This window comes from Poromitra crassiceps (genome assembly GCF_964638095.1).
Source record: "Poromitra crassiceps genome assembly, chromosome: 4".
In the NCBI taxonomy this organism is placed as follows: domain Eukaryota; kingdom Metazoa; phylum Chordata; class Actinopteri; order Beryciformes; family Melamphaidae; genus Poromitra; species Poromitra crassiceps.
Window position 1 is genome coordinate 68770726 of NC_139626.1, and position 11928 is coordinate 68782653.

An 11928-nucleotide genomic window follows, 5' to 3' on the forward strand; every position below is an offset into this window, starting at 1 on the left:
CAGCGCCCGGGGACCTTCATTGGACCATCATTGGACCAACTTCAGATGTTGTCGTCACTGGTCGGATGACGATCTTCTGCATGTTTTTAGTGGGGGGTTATGTATGGAGGAACCCCCTGGGGGGTACGGGGAGAACATGCAAACTCCACACAGAAAGGCCCTTTCGACGAGATAGCCGACCTGGGCAGTGGGCACTGAAGATATGGGGGGGTCACAACTCCAGCGCCCACAGCGTCCCAGGTGAGAATCGAACCCAGGACCTTCGAGCTGTGAGGCGACAGCGCTTACCACTGCACCACCGTGGTGCATGTTTCATTTCCCGAAACATTCTTAAACAAGAAAGGAACATAGTGCACTGCAAAATATTTTTAATTACATTTGTATTTTTTTTTTTTTTTTTTTTTTTTTTTAATCTAGGGGGTGCTGCAGCACCTGCAGCACCCCTACTTCCCGCGGCCCTGGCCTTACGCCAAAGAGGCATGGCACAGTGCCAGAATAGGCCAGAATGGGCATTTCGGCCTTAAATACCGACCTAATGATATCTTCCGCCCTGGCGTTTATTTAGCGCTTAGCGCTTTTCAAAACCAGGCCTATTCAGTGCGCCGGATGCGCGGAGCTCTCCTCTGCCATCTCACTCTCTGTATGTCCCCCTTCTCTCTCTCTCACTCCCTCTCTCTTGCGCATCAGACAGGCACAATGACTGATGGGAAAAAAGTTGGCCGGTTCTATTATTGTGCGTAATTGCATGGACTCTCCTCTGCCATCTCAATCTCTGTCCCCCCTCTCTCACTCTCACTCCCTCTCTCTCGCCTCGCACATCAGACAGGCACAAAGCCACACATGTTGAAATCTCCCAGTATGCATTGAGGCCAATCCGTTTGACAAGAAATAGCAACCAAATCAGCTTAAATAGGGTAAGTGGTAGATCGAAATAATGTTTCTCTTAACACAACATGCAATTGTGGAACATTTCAATATTGGACAAAATAAAATCGCCAAATCAAAACACAACCCTATGTGAAACATATATGTAATCCTGGTGGTATATATATCACTCGCAGATTTAACGTGATTTAGATGAGTGACAGCTGTAACACGGTTCTACTGTGACTTCCTACTGTGATGTTGCTCCTCCAATACTTCACATTTACTTTTACAATAAAAACACATTTCTGACTTTACATTGTAGTATCTGGCCTTCTACTTTATACTATTTTATAGTTTATACTATCTTATAATTGTCTTTTATTCCTAATATTAAGTTATGTACAGAGAGAGAAGGACTAGTTAGAGAGGTCAACTAGCTGAGAACAGATGGGGACAGCATGTAGACATTCCAGCTCCTCAGAGCCTGGGAGATGAGCAGTAAAAGCAGAGGCTGGAGGGCACACACAGGAGTTAACAAAGGGCCTGATTAGAATCAGGGTGGGGGGATAGGAGAAGATCACACCTTTACACACAATAGACCCTTCTCACGGGGGCCATTTTGTGTCGAGAAGCCAGGGTAAACACAGGTGCAAGCAAAACACTAATGAGGGTTTCCAACTTCCATGATTGGAATTTGGAAACCCTCATTAGGGTTTTGCTTGCACCTGTGTTTACCCTGGCTTCTCGACACAAAATGGCCCCCGTGAGAAGGGTCTATTTACAGGGTTCTTGGGAGGACGAAAAACAACAGCTGCATTGTTTATGAGAGGACAGGAACTAAGGGGGGCTTTGTGGGTAAGAAATCTTAAAAGGAGATAGGCAAATGGTCAGTCTTTTGATTCAGTAAGAACAAAGGGGCCAGGATGGGACTCAGAGGTGAGATAAGGATGTTGGAACAAAAGGACACACACAGAAAACGAACACATACACATTTTTGAGCAGCATTGTGATTGGACAGAGAGCGAGGAGAAAGTGAGGTGATTGGACAGAGAGAGGGGAGGAGTGAAGATTGGTAGGAGGTGACTTGGGAACATCAGAGTTTATTTAAATCGATGCGTGCCAGGGAAGGCCAGAGTAAGACTTTTTTGGATCCTCTCGATAGACTTTTTCTTTTTCTTTTTAGGCTATCTTAGTCCTTCAATGCTGTTTATTTCCTTTCTCAAATAAAGCCTATTTTTTATTGAGACCTGAAACATTGCCTCTGGCTTCTTCTTTCTTCATTTTTGAACACTTTTCCACACACCACTACCTCAAGAGAAGACAACATAATGTAGGCTATATTTATTTGCATCATCCTACCTGTGCAGCAGGGGAGGGAAAACGATATCATTCTGGACAAGCTTTCACCAATCTAATCTCATCATGACATAGGAATAGGCTATATTTTTCTAGCCAATGCATTTAGAACATTCTTTTCACTTTGATCTTGCTATAGTGTAGCGTATTTACATGCTTGCGGTATTTAAACTGCAGTTAGATTGGTTTGAGAAGCATAATACTATGGAATAATAGCCTATATATGGAGACAGACGGGGATGAAAGGGGGTGCTCAGAGCGCTTGGCTTTTCTGATTGGACTGGATCGCTCAGTGGAATTGGAGCTTAAAAGGGAAGCTTGTGATTCGTTTACTGCACTTCTCCAATGACCAGATTGTGCATAATTTTATGATTAAAAAGCTTATAATGCTTGAGGCCGCCTGTAGCGCCGACACCAACATATCGAGTGGGCTGGTCCACGCCCACCAATCTGCGCTGCACCGGGCGCTGGACGCAGCTCATAGGGCGATGCAACGATAGAGCCTGATGTGTATAGTTTTTGGTTCTAATCATAGACTGTCACACAATCCTAATTACTGATAGATGGTTCAAGCTATACGGCAAGTAAAAACTGTGAAGATTCTTGGACTTTGGCTTGACAATTAGTCAAGTCAAGTCAACTTTATTTGTATAGCCCTAATTCACAAGCATGTCCCAGAGGGCTTCACAGAAAATATGTCTAGCTAATTCTAGCTGACACAACAGTAGCAGATTACAGTAGTAATGATAACACATTGAACAATTGATGGAGAAATATAGAAAATATAGAAATATAGGAGAGAGCAGAGGAGAGAGCAGGAGAAGGGAGGGAGAGCAGAGGGGAATGTGAGAGAGGAGAGAGCAGGAAAGTGATGAGGTGGGGAGGGAATGGGAAGTGCTGGGGAGTATAGGAGGTGGGGAAGGAGCAGGGGAAGGGGGAAAGAGGAGAGAGCAGGAGAGGGGAGGGGGGAGGGAGAGCAGGGGGATGTGGGGGAGGAGGGAGCAGGGAGAGGGAAGAGGTGGGGAGAGAATGGGAAATGTGAGGGAGGAGAGAACAGAGAAGGAGAGGTGGGGAAGGAGCAAGGGAAGGGGGAAGGAAAGAGAATGGGTGCCATGCTTTAAAATAGGATGGATGCCATGCTTTAGAATAGTGGGGGGGGGGGGGGTTCGGGAAGGGGAGGAGGTGGGGAGGGAGAGCAGGGGGAATATGAGAGAGTATATGGAGAGAACAGGGAAAGGAGGGCTAGGTGACACAACAGTAGCAAATCAAACAAGCATATGATAGAGAAATATATAAAAAATAGTTCATTGTCATGGTCGAATCATATCAACAGGGTAGTTGCCAAAATCGGCAGAGCAGTTGCCATCACCCGAAAGTGCGCACCGTATCGTACATCAATGTTGTTTTGTCAAGTTGTCTGTTCTATGATTTTATGTCACTCAGATTATTGCTCTGTAGTGTGGTCATCTGCATCCAATGGTCTACTTGGAAAGTTGCAGGTTGCTCAAAACAAGGCAACTAGTCTAGTCCTGGGCTGCTCACCTAGGTCTAGCATAGTGGAAATGCATGCACGGTTCAACTAACCTACTTATATTTTCATAGAGTTATTAATACTCAGACACCTACATTTCTTTATAATAACCTTATTTATAGCTCAAGTACTTCTACACACTCCACTAGAGAAGCAAGTGGTGGTCTAATAACTTTACACTTGCCTAAGACCAATTATATGAAGCTTAGCGAAAATTATATAAGAGAGACTTGTAGGCTAATGTCATTCATTCACTCTCTTTTCATTCATTCAGTCTCCTAGGAGAAATCCTCTAGTTGACACACCATTGTTCGTTATTATGTTAATATATATCCTTGCTGCCTGGTAAGGTAATGGTCGAGTCACCTCTCCACTGGTAAGGTATATTCTCATTCTTCTTTTGGGGGATATTCAATCCTACGCTGGCTGCATCAATTTACCCCTGCTGATCATGATGTCATAATCAAACTGACGTCATGATGGGGTCTAATCGTCAAAAATATATCTATATTTATGTGCCTACAGGCTCATGTATCTAATCATCTAATAAATCATTGTCATTCAAGAAATGGTCTCTCTGGTTGAAATGAAGCTTAGTGAAAATTCTATAAGAGAGACTGTAATGTCATTCATTCACTCTCTTTTCATTCATTCACTCTCCTAGGATAAAACTCTAGTTGTCATACCCACTCCTTAATCACCCTGCATTTTCCTGCTTCTAGGAGAAACCCTTAGTTGTCACGGGCACTCATTCATCCCTTCTGTCGTCATTCACATCTTTCCCGGTTAGGAGAAAACCTTTAATGTCACGCCCACTCATTAACCCATTCAGAACTCAGCTCATGCATGGGATGCCTCAATTAAAAAACGTTTATCAATGAGTTTGTTCAGTCATCACGCAGCGCCTCTCAACACAGCGCCTGGCTCGATGGGACTTATGGGAGATGTAGTCCATCATTCCCTCTATCAAAGCATTCCTCAACTCATTGCTCCGTCCAAACACATCACTGAGTCAAGTTTCTCCACTCAAGAAGAACTTCAGCTCATGCTGTTTCAGCACCACTACGCAACTTGTGACGTCATCATCTGCAGCCCCAGTCCACCCAGCACTAAGCACGCTGGGAGATGTAGTCATCACTCCACTCTATCAAAGCTGAGTATTCCATTCCATTTCGCACTAATAAGCAGGCTAATCATTCACGCTCATTCACATTGCTTGCATCACATGATCAAATTGCTTGTTTAAATTTCTATCAGCTGTTTGCCAAACTCTGCCTCAATTAACAGGATATTTCTCATCGTTAATTTAATTCATATCACATTATTCACTCGAATCTCATTCACATGGCCAAATCTAGTTTGTTCTTGATCTATAAATGGTATTTACATTAATGTCATCATGTAAAAATGTTCATGGGTTTAAATCAACGTAAAAATCTGCATGTGCATCACGTGCGTGATAAGCTAAGATCTGTTGATAGATCTAACTTTGGAGCAGTTGTTCGCATGCACGTTCTCACTCAGAATGCTTAATCAGCCCATTCAGTGGCAGGATGTGCGTAAGCATGCGCATGAATGAGTGTACTGCGATCACAGTCAAATTAGGGCTGGGCGATATATCGAATATACTCGATGTATCGCGGCTTGTGCCACGTGAGATGTAGAAATGACTATATTGCGAACATTCGAGTATAATTGTCACGCATTGTTTATAACTTAAGCCGCCGGCATGACTCGCTTCACGTTTCCTCTTGCCAGCTCTCCCTCTCAAGGGAGAGCTCAAGTCACACTCAAAAGGGAGGGGGAATCACATGGATATGTCAAACGCGTCAAACCGCGTCAGACACACCCATCCTTAACCTATGTCTTAACCTATGTGCGATTCGAAAACACGCGTCCGCACCATAGACTAGCGAAACATGGCCGCCCCCCAGTGTGGCTGTTGACAGTTTCAAATTATAACAAAACAACCACTATTGCAATTTGCAATACATGTCCCGCAAGGTTTCTGAGATTAGGGGAAAGTCTGAGCTGGCGTTACGCTAAACCAAACCTGGGGAGGAGTTGCAGATTTGTTTGGCGTTAACGTTAGCTGTTTTGGTGGCTAACGTTAGCTAGCTGGTTGTGGCCTACCTAGTAGTTCAGCAGGCAGCGCTCTTGTTGTGACCAAAATCCCCGCATTTAAAGCACTTCATACTCCCAGAGCTGGCGTAAACCATAGATAACCTCATCCATTAGCCTACTCAAAATGAAACGTCCAGGGTTTGTGTCTCCAAAAGCAACTAACGCTAACGTTACATGCAAGCTAACGTAGCTAGCTGCAGCTACATAAAAGTCAACATCACATACGTGTCTTTTCTTTAATCTAGACTAGAGGCATCATTTTTCAGTCAAAAGTGAGACGACACAGATATGATGGCGTATAGTGAGGCTTTCCATGCCTCACTATAGAACTGGCCCCAATGCAAAATTCACAGCTTATATGTTGCCGTCATGCCAATAAGAGTCTAAATAAATAAATAAATGTTTTATCTGCAGACTAAGCAGCTAGGCTTTCGGTTCTATAAAAGCCATTATTTTTTGTATTGACTATTGAGTGATACACTTTACTAAAATAATCATATTATATCACAATAGTGATGTCAGATTTGCTTAGGTCAGAGCTATGGAATATTAAATCATCCATCTTTGCTCACTACATCTGCCCTTTCTTTCTTCTTCTTTTTTACCCCAGGTGTGCATAAAATACAGGTTAAGAACTTATGGAAAAGTCATGGAAATCCATTGGTCAAAATGTGTATGAACCCTGAAGGGTTAAATTGAGCATTTATGAGAGATTTAAAAAATATCGAGATATATATCGTGTATCGCGATATAGCCGAAAAACATCGCGATATTCTTTAGAGGCCATATCGCCCAGCCCTAAGTCAAATGGCTCGCTTCAAGGTTCCCTTCATGGCTACCGGGACCATGTGTTGAGACTATGATGTTTAATACGCTCAAGTCAGCATAATCAAAGAAGCAGGTGTTCTTGGTCTCAAGTTGGGACTTAAATTAAGGTCATGTAATATATTTCTGTCAGTCACATGTGTCAGCCATTTTGTAACTTTCTCATAGTCAGCCATTTTGTTCAGGCTGGTGTATTCCGTTGTCCTCTGGCGCTGTTGCAGAGGGTTGGCAGGGTATGGCTCATGGAGTTGGGCTTCCTACGTGGGAAAGCTCACGTTATAGCTGCCTGTCCTATCTCTTGTCTTCCTTTCCCCTACAGGTAGCTAACTGATGCTCGGTTGATGTCAAATGCTCTGTTCTGCTTGCATGGGTCCCAAATAATTTATGTACCCGGCAGCAGGTTCATTGTCATGTCTTAAATCTTTTGCATCATTTCAATTTAATTATTATTTATGTAACCTAGCTTGCTTCTGAACCATTTAAACATGTCAGCATTCGTCAGTTCTGTCCAGCGTATTTTAATTCAGTCATGTTGTCTGAGCTGCTTTTCCCTCAGATTTGACTGGCTGGAATGCCAGTGGCGGATGGCGTGATGGTTGCAGCTTTCCTCTCCAGTAGCTTTCACCAGGTCTCAACAGCAGCCATTGCACGCTTCCACGGAAACTTCAGCAAGTATTCATTTGCATCTGTTAACCTAATCCATTTGCATTGCTTACCAGTGTTGGGGGTAACTCATTACAAAAGTAACATATTACATGTAATATATTACTTTTAGCAGTAACTCAGTAATATAACTTATTACCAATAGGATTTAAGTAATATTATACCAGTTACTTTGTCAAGTAACACAAGTTACAAATTTAATTACTTTTTTCTAAATCAAAGCACATATTTAACACTGCCGTGGACGAGTTAACTGGTCAAAAAAAATCCAACGGTTGACTGCCGTGGACGAGTTAACTCGTCAAAAAAAAAAAAAAAAAAAATTGACCGGTGGGACGTGCATCTAACCCTTTTACATCTCCTATAAAACTATGGGAGCCACCGAACGTGTACAACCCATTCCACCGACCCACTAAGTGGCGACAGTGCTCTCCAGACTAGAGGAAGCCAAGCAAAAACAGCAGCTTGAGGAAGCCATTCTCATGAAAATGGATTGGCGAAAACGCTTACGCTTTCGCGCTGGGAGCTGGCGGTGGGGGATTGCAAATTTGCATAATAGATTATGGGTGCAACACACTTTGAAACACCAGCAGAAAGCCCAGAATCGCACGCAGCTTCATTCCAGCTGAGCTCACAACCGAAAACCCAGAAACGAACGAGCCTCATTCTCATACTGTAGGCGAAAACGCTTTCGCGCTGGTGCACAACGGTGGCGCACAACGGTGGGGGGTTCCAAAAATAGACTGAGTGCAAAACACACTTTGAAACACGCAGCATAAAGCCTAGAATCGCACAAAGCTTCATCAAAGCTCTCAACCGAAAACCCAAGAAACGAGCGAGCCCCATCCAGACTCGCCGACGAGGGGCCGCCAGAGAGGGATGCTGCTCAGACAGGCAGCAGAAACTCCTTGTGACAAATGCTGCAAAGCCACCAGAGACACGCCCACGGAGGGAGGAGTTTGAAGGAGAGGGGGTTCAGAACTATATTGTTTAGATGTCTGATGTCTCACTGATGCCAAAAATAAATGGTTAAAGTGACTGTTCTGCCTGTTTGATTGAATTTCACAAAACTGCGATTATCTCAGCTTTCTGTCTCAGACGCTGAAACCATGCTGTACTCAACGGCTAATATCTACATAACTACTAACTCTACAAACTAACTCTTTTAGACAGAGAAAGCACACATTCTATTAGTACTTTTGAGATATTTTGTGTTCACAAAGTCCAAGCAGAAAATAATCCTCGGCTCTTGTAAGATGAGCCAGAATCCTCAAAAAACCCTTTGGCAGAAGCTACCTACAGTAAAAAAAAAAACGGCTGGCAGTGAATGTGTTTAATGTGTTAAAGATAGTCATTTCCTAATCAAATTGTGTGTTTTGATGCAAATAACCAGATGACAACAACAAAAGAAAAGAATAGGAATTTTGGATTGTTTACACTGACTTCAAGTCGGTTGAAATTATTTTTCGGGATGGTTCCGGGGCAGCGATGTCATTCTGCTGCTGCTGTTGTTTAAGTAATGCAAAAGTAGTGTAATAAGTAACGAGTTCCTCTACACAGACAGTAATATTGTAAAGTAACTTATTACTTTAAAATTAAAGTAACTAGTAATATGTAGTATATTACATTTTGAAAGTAACTTGCCCAACACTGTTGCTTACAGGCAATACATAAAGCAACATCAAATGGTAATGGTAAATGGCCTGCATTTATATAGCGCTTTTATCCAAAGCGCTTTACCCATTCATACACCGATGCAGGGTGCCTACACACCATCGGGAGCAAGGAGGGTTAAGTGTCTTGCCCAAGGACACAACGACAGCAGCTGGGAGGGAGCGGGGATCGAACCGCCAACCCTTGCGTCATTGGCCGACCCGCTCTACCTCCTGAGCTAAAGCCGCCCATCAGCCAAAATAAGCATTTTCCTCCATCCTGTCTAACCTAATTGCTTACTTGAATATAAATGTACGTATATTCATGTATATATGTGCTGATGTTTTATGTGCCATCATGCTGTTTCGATGCTCAGCTCAAGCCCAGTATCCAAGCGTCATGCTTCCCTCAGACGAGCTCACCCCGTCACGATGATGCCATTCTTTTATTGTTCAATTATGCTTCATTCATTCACCCGGCTTCAGTCGTCCCCCAGTAACCTGCAGCTAATTGCAGTAGCCTACCTTGCTCAGAGGCATGCCAGTACTATTAACCATTCTTGTGTTTGTCAGGAGCAGTAACCCTGGCATGCTCCGCTTTGATGGTGAAATGAGGCGGAGCAAATGAGGGACCCCAGGTGACATGAGGAGATCATCCTAATAATCCAGTCATGTTTAATTCTGTCTGCTCATCAAGGTGCATTTTTCAGTCTACAGCTGTTCATCTGCTAATATCTTGTTGATCAGCTCTGAAGTTGTTCTGGCTGATCACTCACCTCATGAGTTGTTTAAAGTGTAACTTACCCCCAAAACACTTTTTTTCAGCTTTTAACCAATATATATGACTTTGGGGGTGGTGTGTGAAGAATTCTGGTCATAATTTCCACATTTGAGACCAAACTGTTGCCATTCTACCATTTGTATCATTTTTCAGCAGCATAACTGGCATAAGTGCCCTCTATGGGTGGAACACTGCTTTTGTTTTGCCCTCAAATGAATGGGAGATTTGGTACCTGATGTCACGTTGTCCCCAAAGACTATGGGATTTCAAGATAGTTACTCCCCTACTCCCCCTGTACCCTTTCCCGGCTCCTCACAACTTCAAGCCTATTGGAGGGAGGGAGGGGTTATTGAGGGGTTATTGTGTGTTTGCAGCAGCAGCCTCCGAGCCCCCGCACCAAAGTGAGCCTCCCCTGACGGCATTGACTTTCATCCCCGCCGTCATTTCCGCAAACAAATCTCATCGCAGTTTAGCGCACATGTAAAATATAACGCTATACTACGACGTGACAATGTGACAAAGCTGCTCTAAACACATCGGCTACTATAATATATTTCTATAATTTATTTCCTGCATCTCATACTGAGATTAGATCGGTATTAAGTTTGGACAGACTGAATGGATTGAGCCGAGGAGGAGGAGGGGGGAGCTCTGCAGCTCTGCCCTGCGCCCGAGAGGAAAAATCAGAGGTGCAGTAACTTTTAACAAGAATCACGAAAAGCCCCCAAACGAAAATTAAAAACGGATTTCATGGCGCGGTATATGGCAAGTTGGACGAGGGAATGATGTGGAGAAATCTCGCATTGTGATTACATGAGCGTGAGAGCGGGGCATTTGTATTGACTATTGTGCTGTGCTGCGGTCTCGCGTCACTATCTCTTTTAACGATACTTACATAGACTACATGGGAGTCAATGGAGTGAATTTCTAGTTTGCCACTGAATGACAAAATTGATATAACTTTCAACTATTTTGAGCAATGCTGTTTCCATACAGGCCACCAGCGTTGGCTAGTTGTTGATATTTATAAAGATATTGCAGCTCTCATATAAATTATTTTCGAGGCGGTGGGGAAACTGTAATGGCGTCGATTTCCAGAAAAACATTCCTGAGCTGAGCACAGCCAAAGAGTATAGTATAGACAAGAGGAGAGGTCATTTCTTGGTTTTTTCCATAGGTTTTTTCAAATCACCGTTTTGTTACATATCTGGGGGGTAAGTCCCCCTTTAATAGTGATTCAGTAATTCATCACTGTTCAATAGTTTGTTTCAGGTTTTCCAAGAATAACTCGGCTCTCAGCACCATGAGGCAGTTAATTCAGTGCCATGATGCCACAGTGCCAGTTACTGTGCAGTCCACTGTCCACAGTTCTTCAGCATGTTTATGATTACCTCCACCATACTGTTGTCCACAGCCATGCTGCCTCATCCAGGATCTCACACTCATTCTCCTTGTTCACAGGTCATCCAGCTATGTTCGTTTCATTCAGGATCTCACACTAATTCTCCTCATAAAAGCATTTAAAGGATGGCTTTTCCGGTGTGAATATGAAGATCTATTAAATGTAACGCACCTATGGAGTTGGAATCCGTTGATTTTTTTTTAATCGGTGGTTCCTAGCCAGAGAAATCAAAGAAAATCCACTCTGTGGGGTGGGGTGGGGGGCAGAAATCCTCCACTCCCCACAATGCACTGGGCTCGTGGCCTTCTAAGTCCACGCCCAGCCAGCTTGGCCAAGTTGGCCGGTGATTTTACGGGCACTTGGCTGTCATAAAAAAAACATTCTTCACACAAACTTGCTACTACTCAGCTTTACTTCGTTTGTTCATTTAACGATAATGGCAAGGGTTGAATGTGTAGTTAGCTCGCGCACGGCGAAGAAGAGGAGAGGAGCAGAGGAAACGGGCAAAGCGCTTATTTCGCATTGTTTCCCAACAGAGCGCTGTAAAACACCACTACGGCTAACGAGTCCCAAACAGGCCCGTGGCTACATTATAGCTAGCTTGGATCTGCGAGTTTGCAGTCGCCATTTCAAAGAGGAGGACTATGAACGTTCTTTTCTAGCCACGGAGAAGACTGAGGGAAGACTGGTTGCAATAAAAATCTATATCTCTATGTCGATAGCTGCA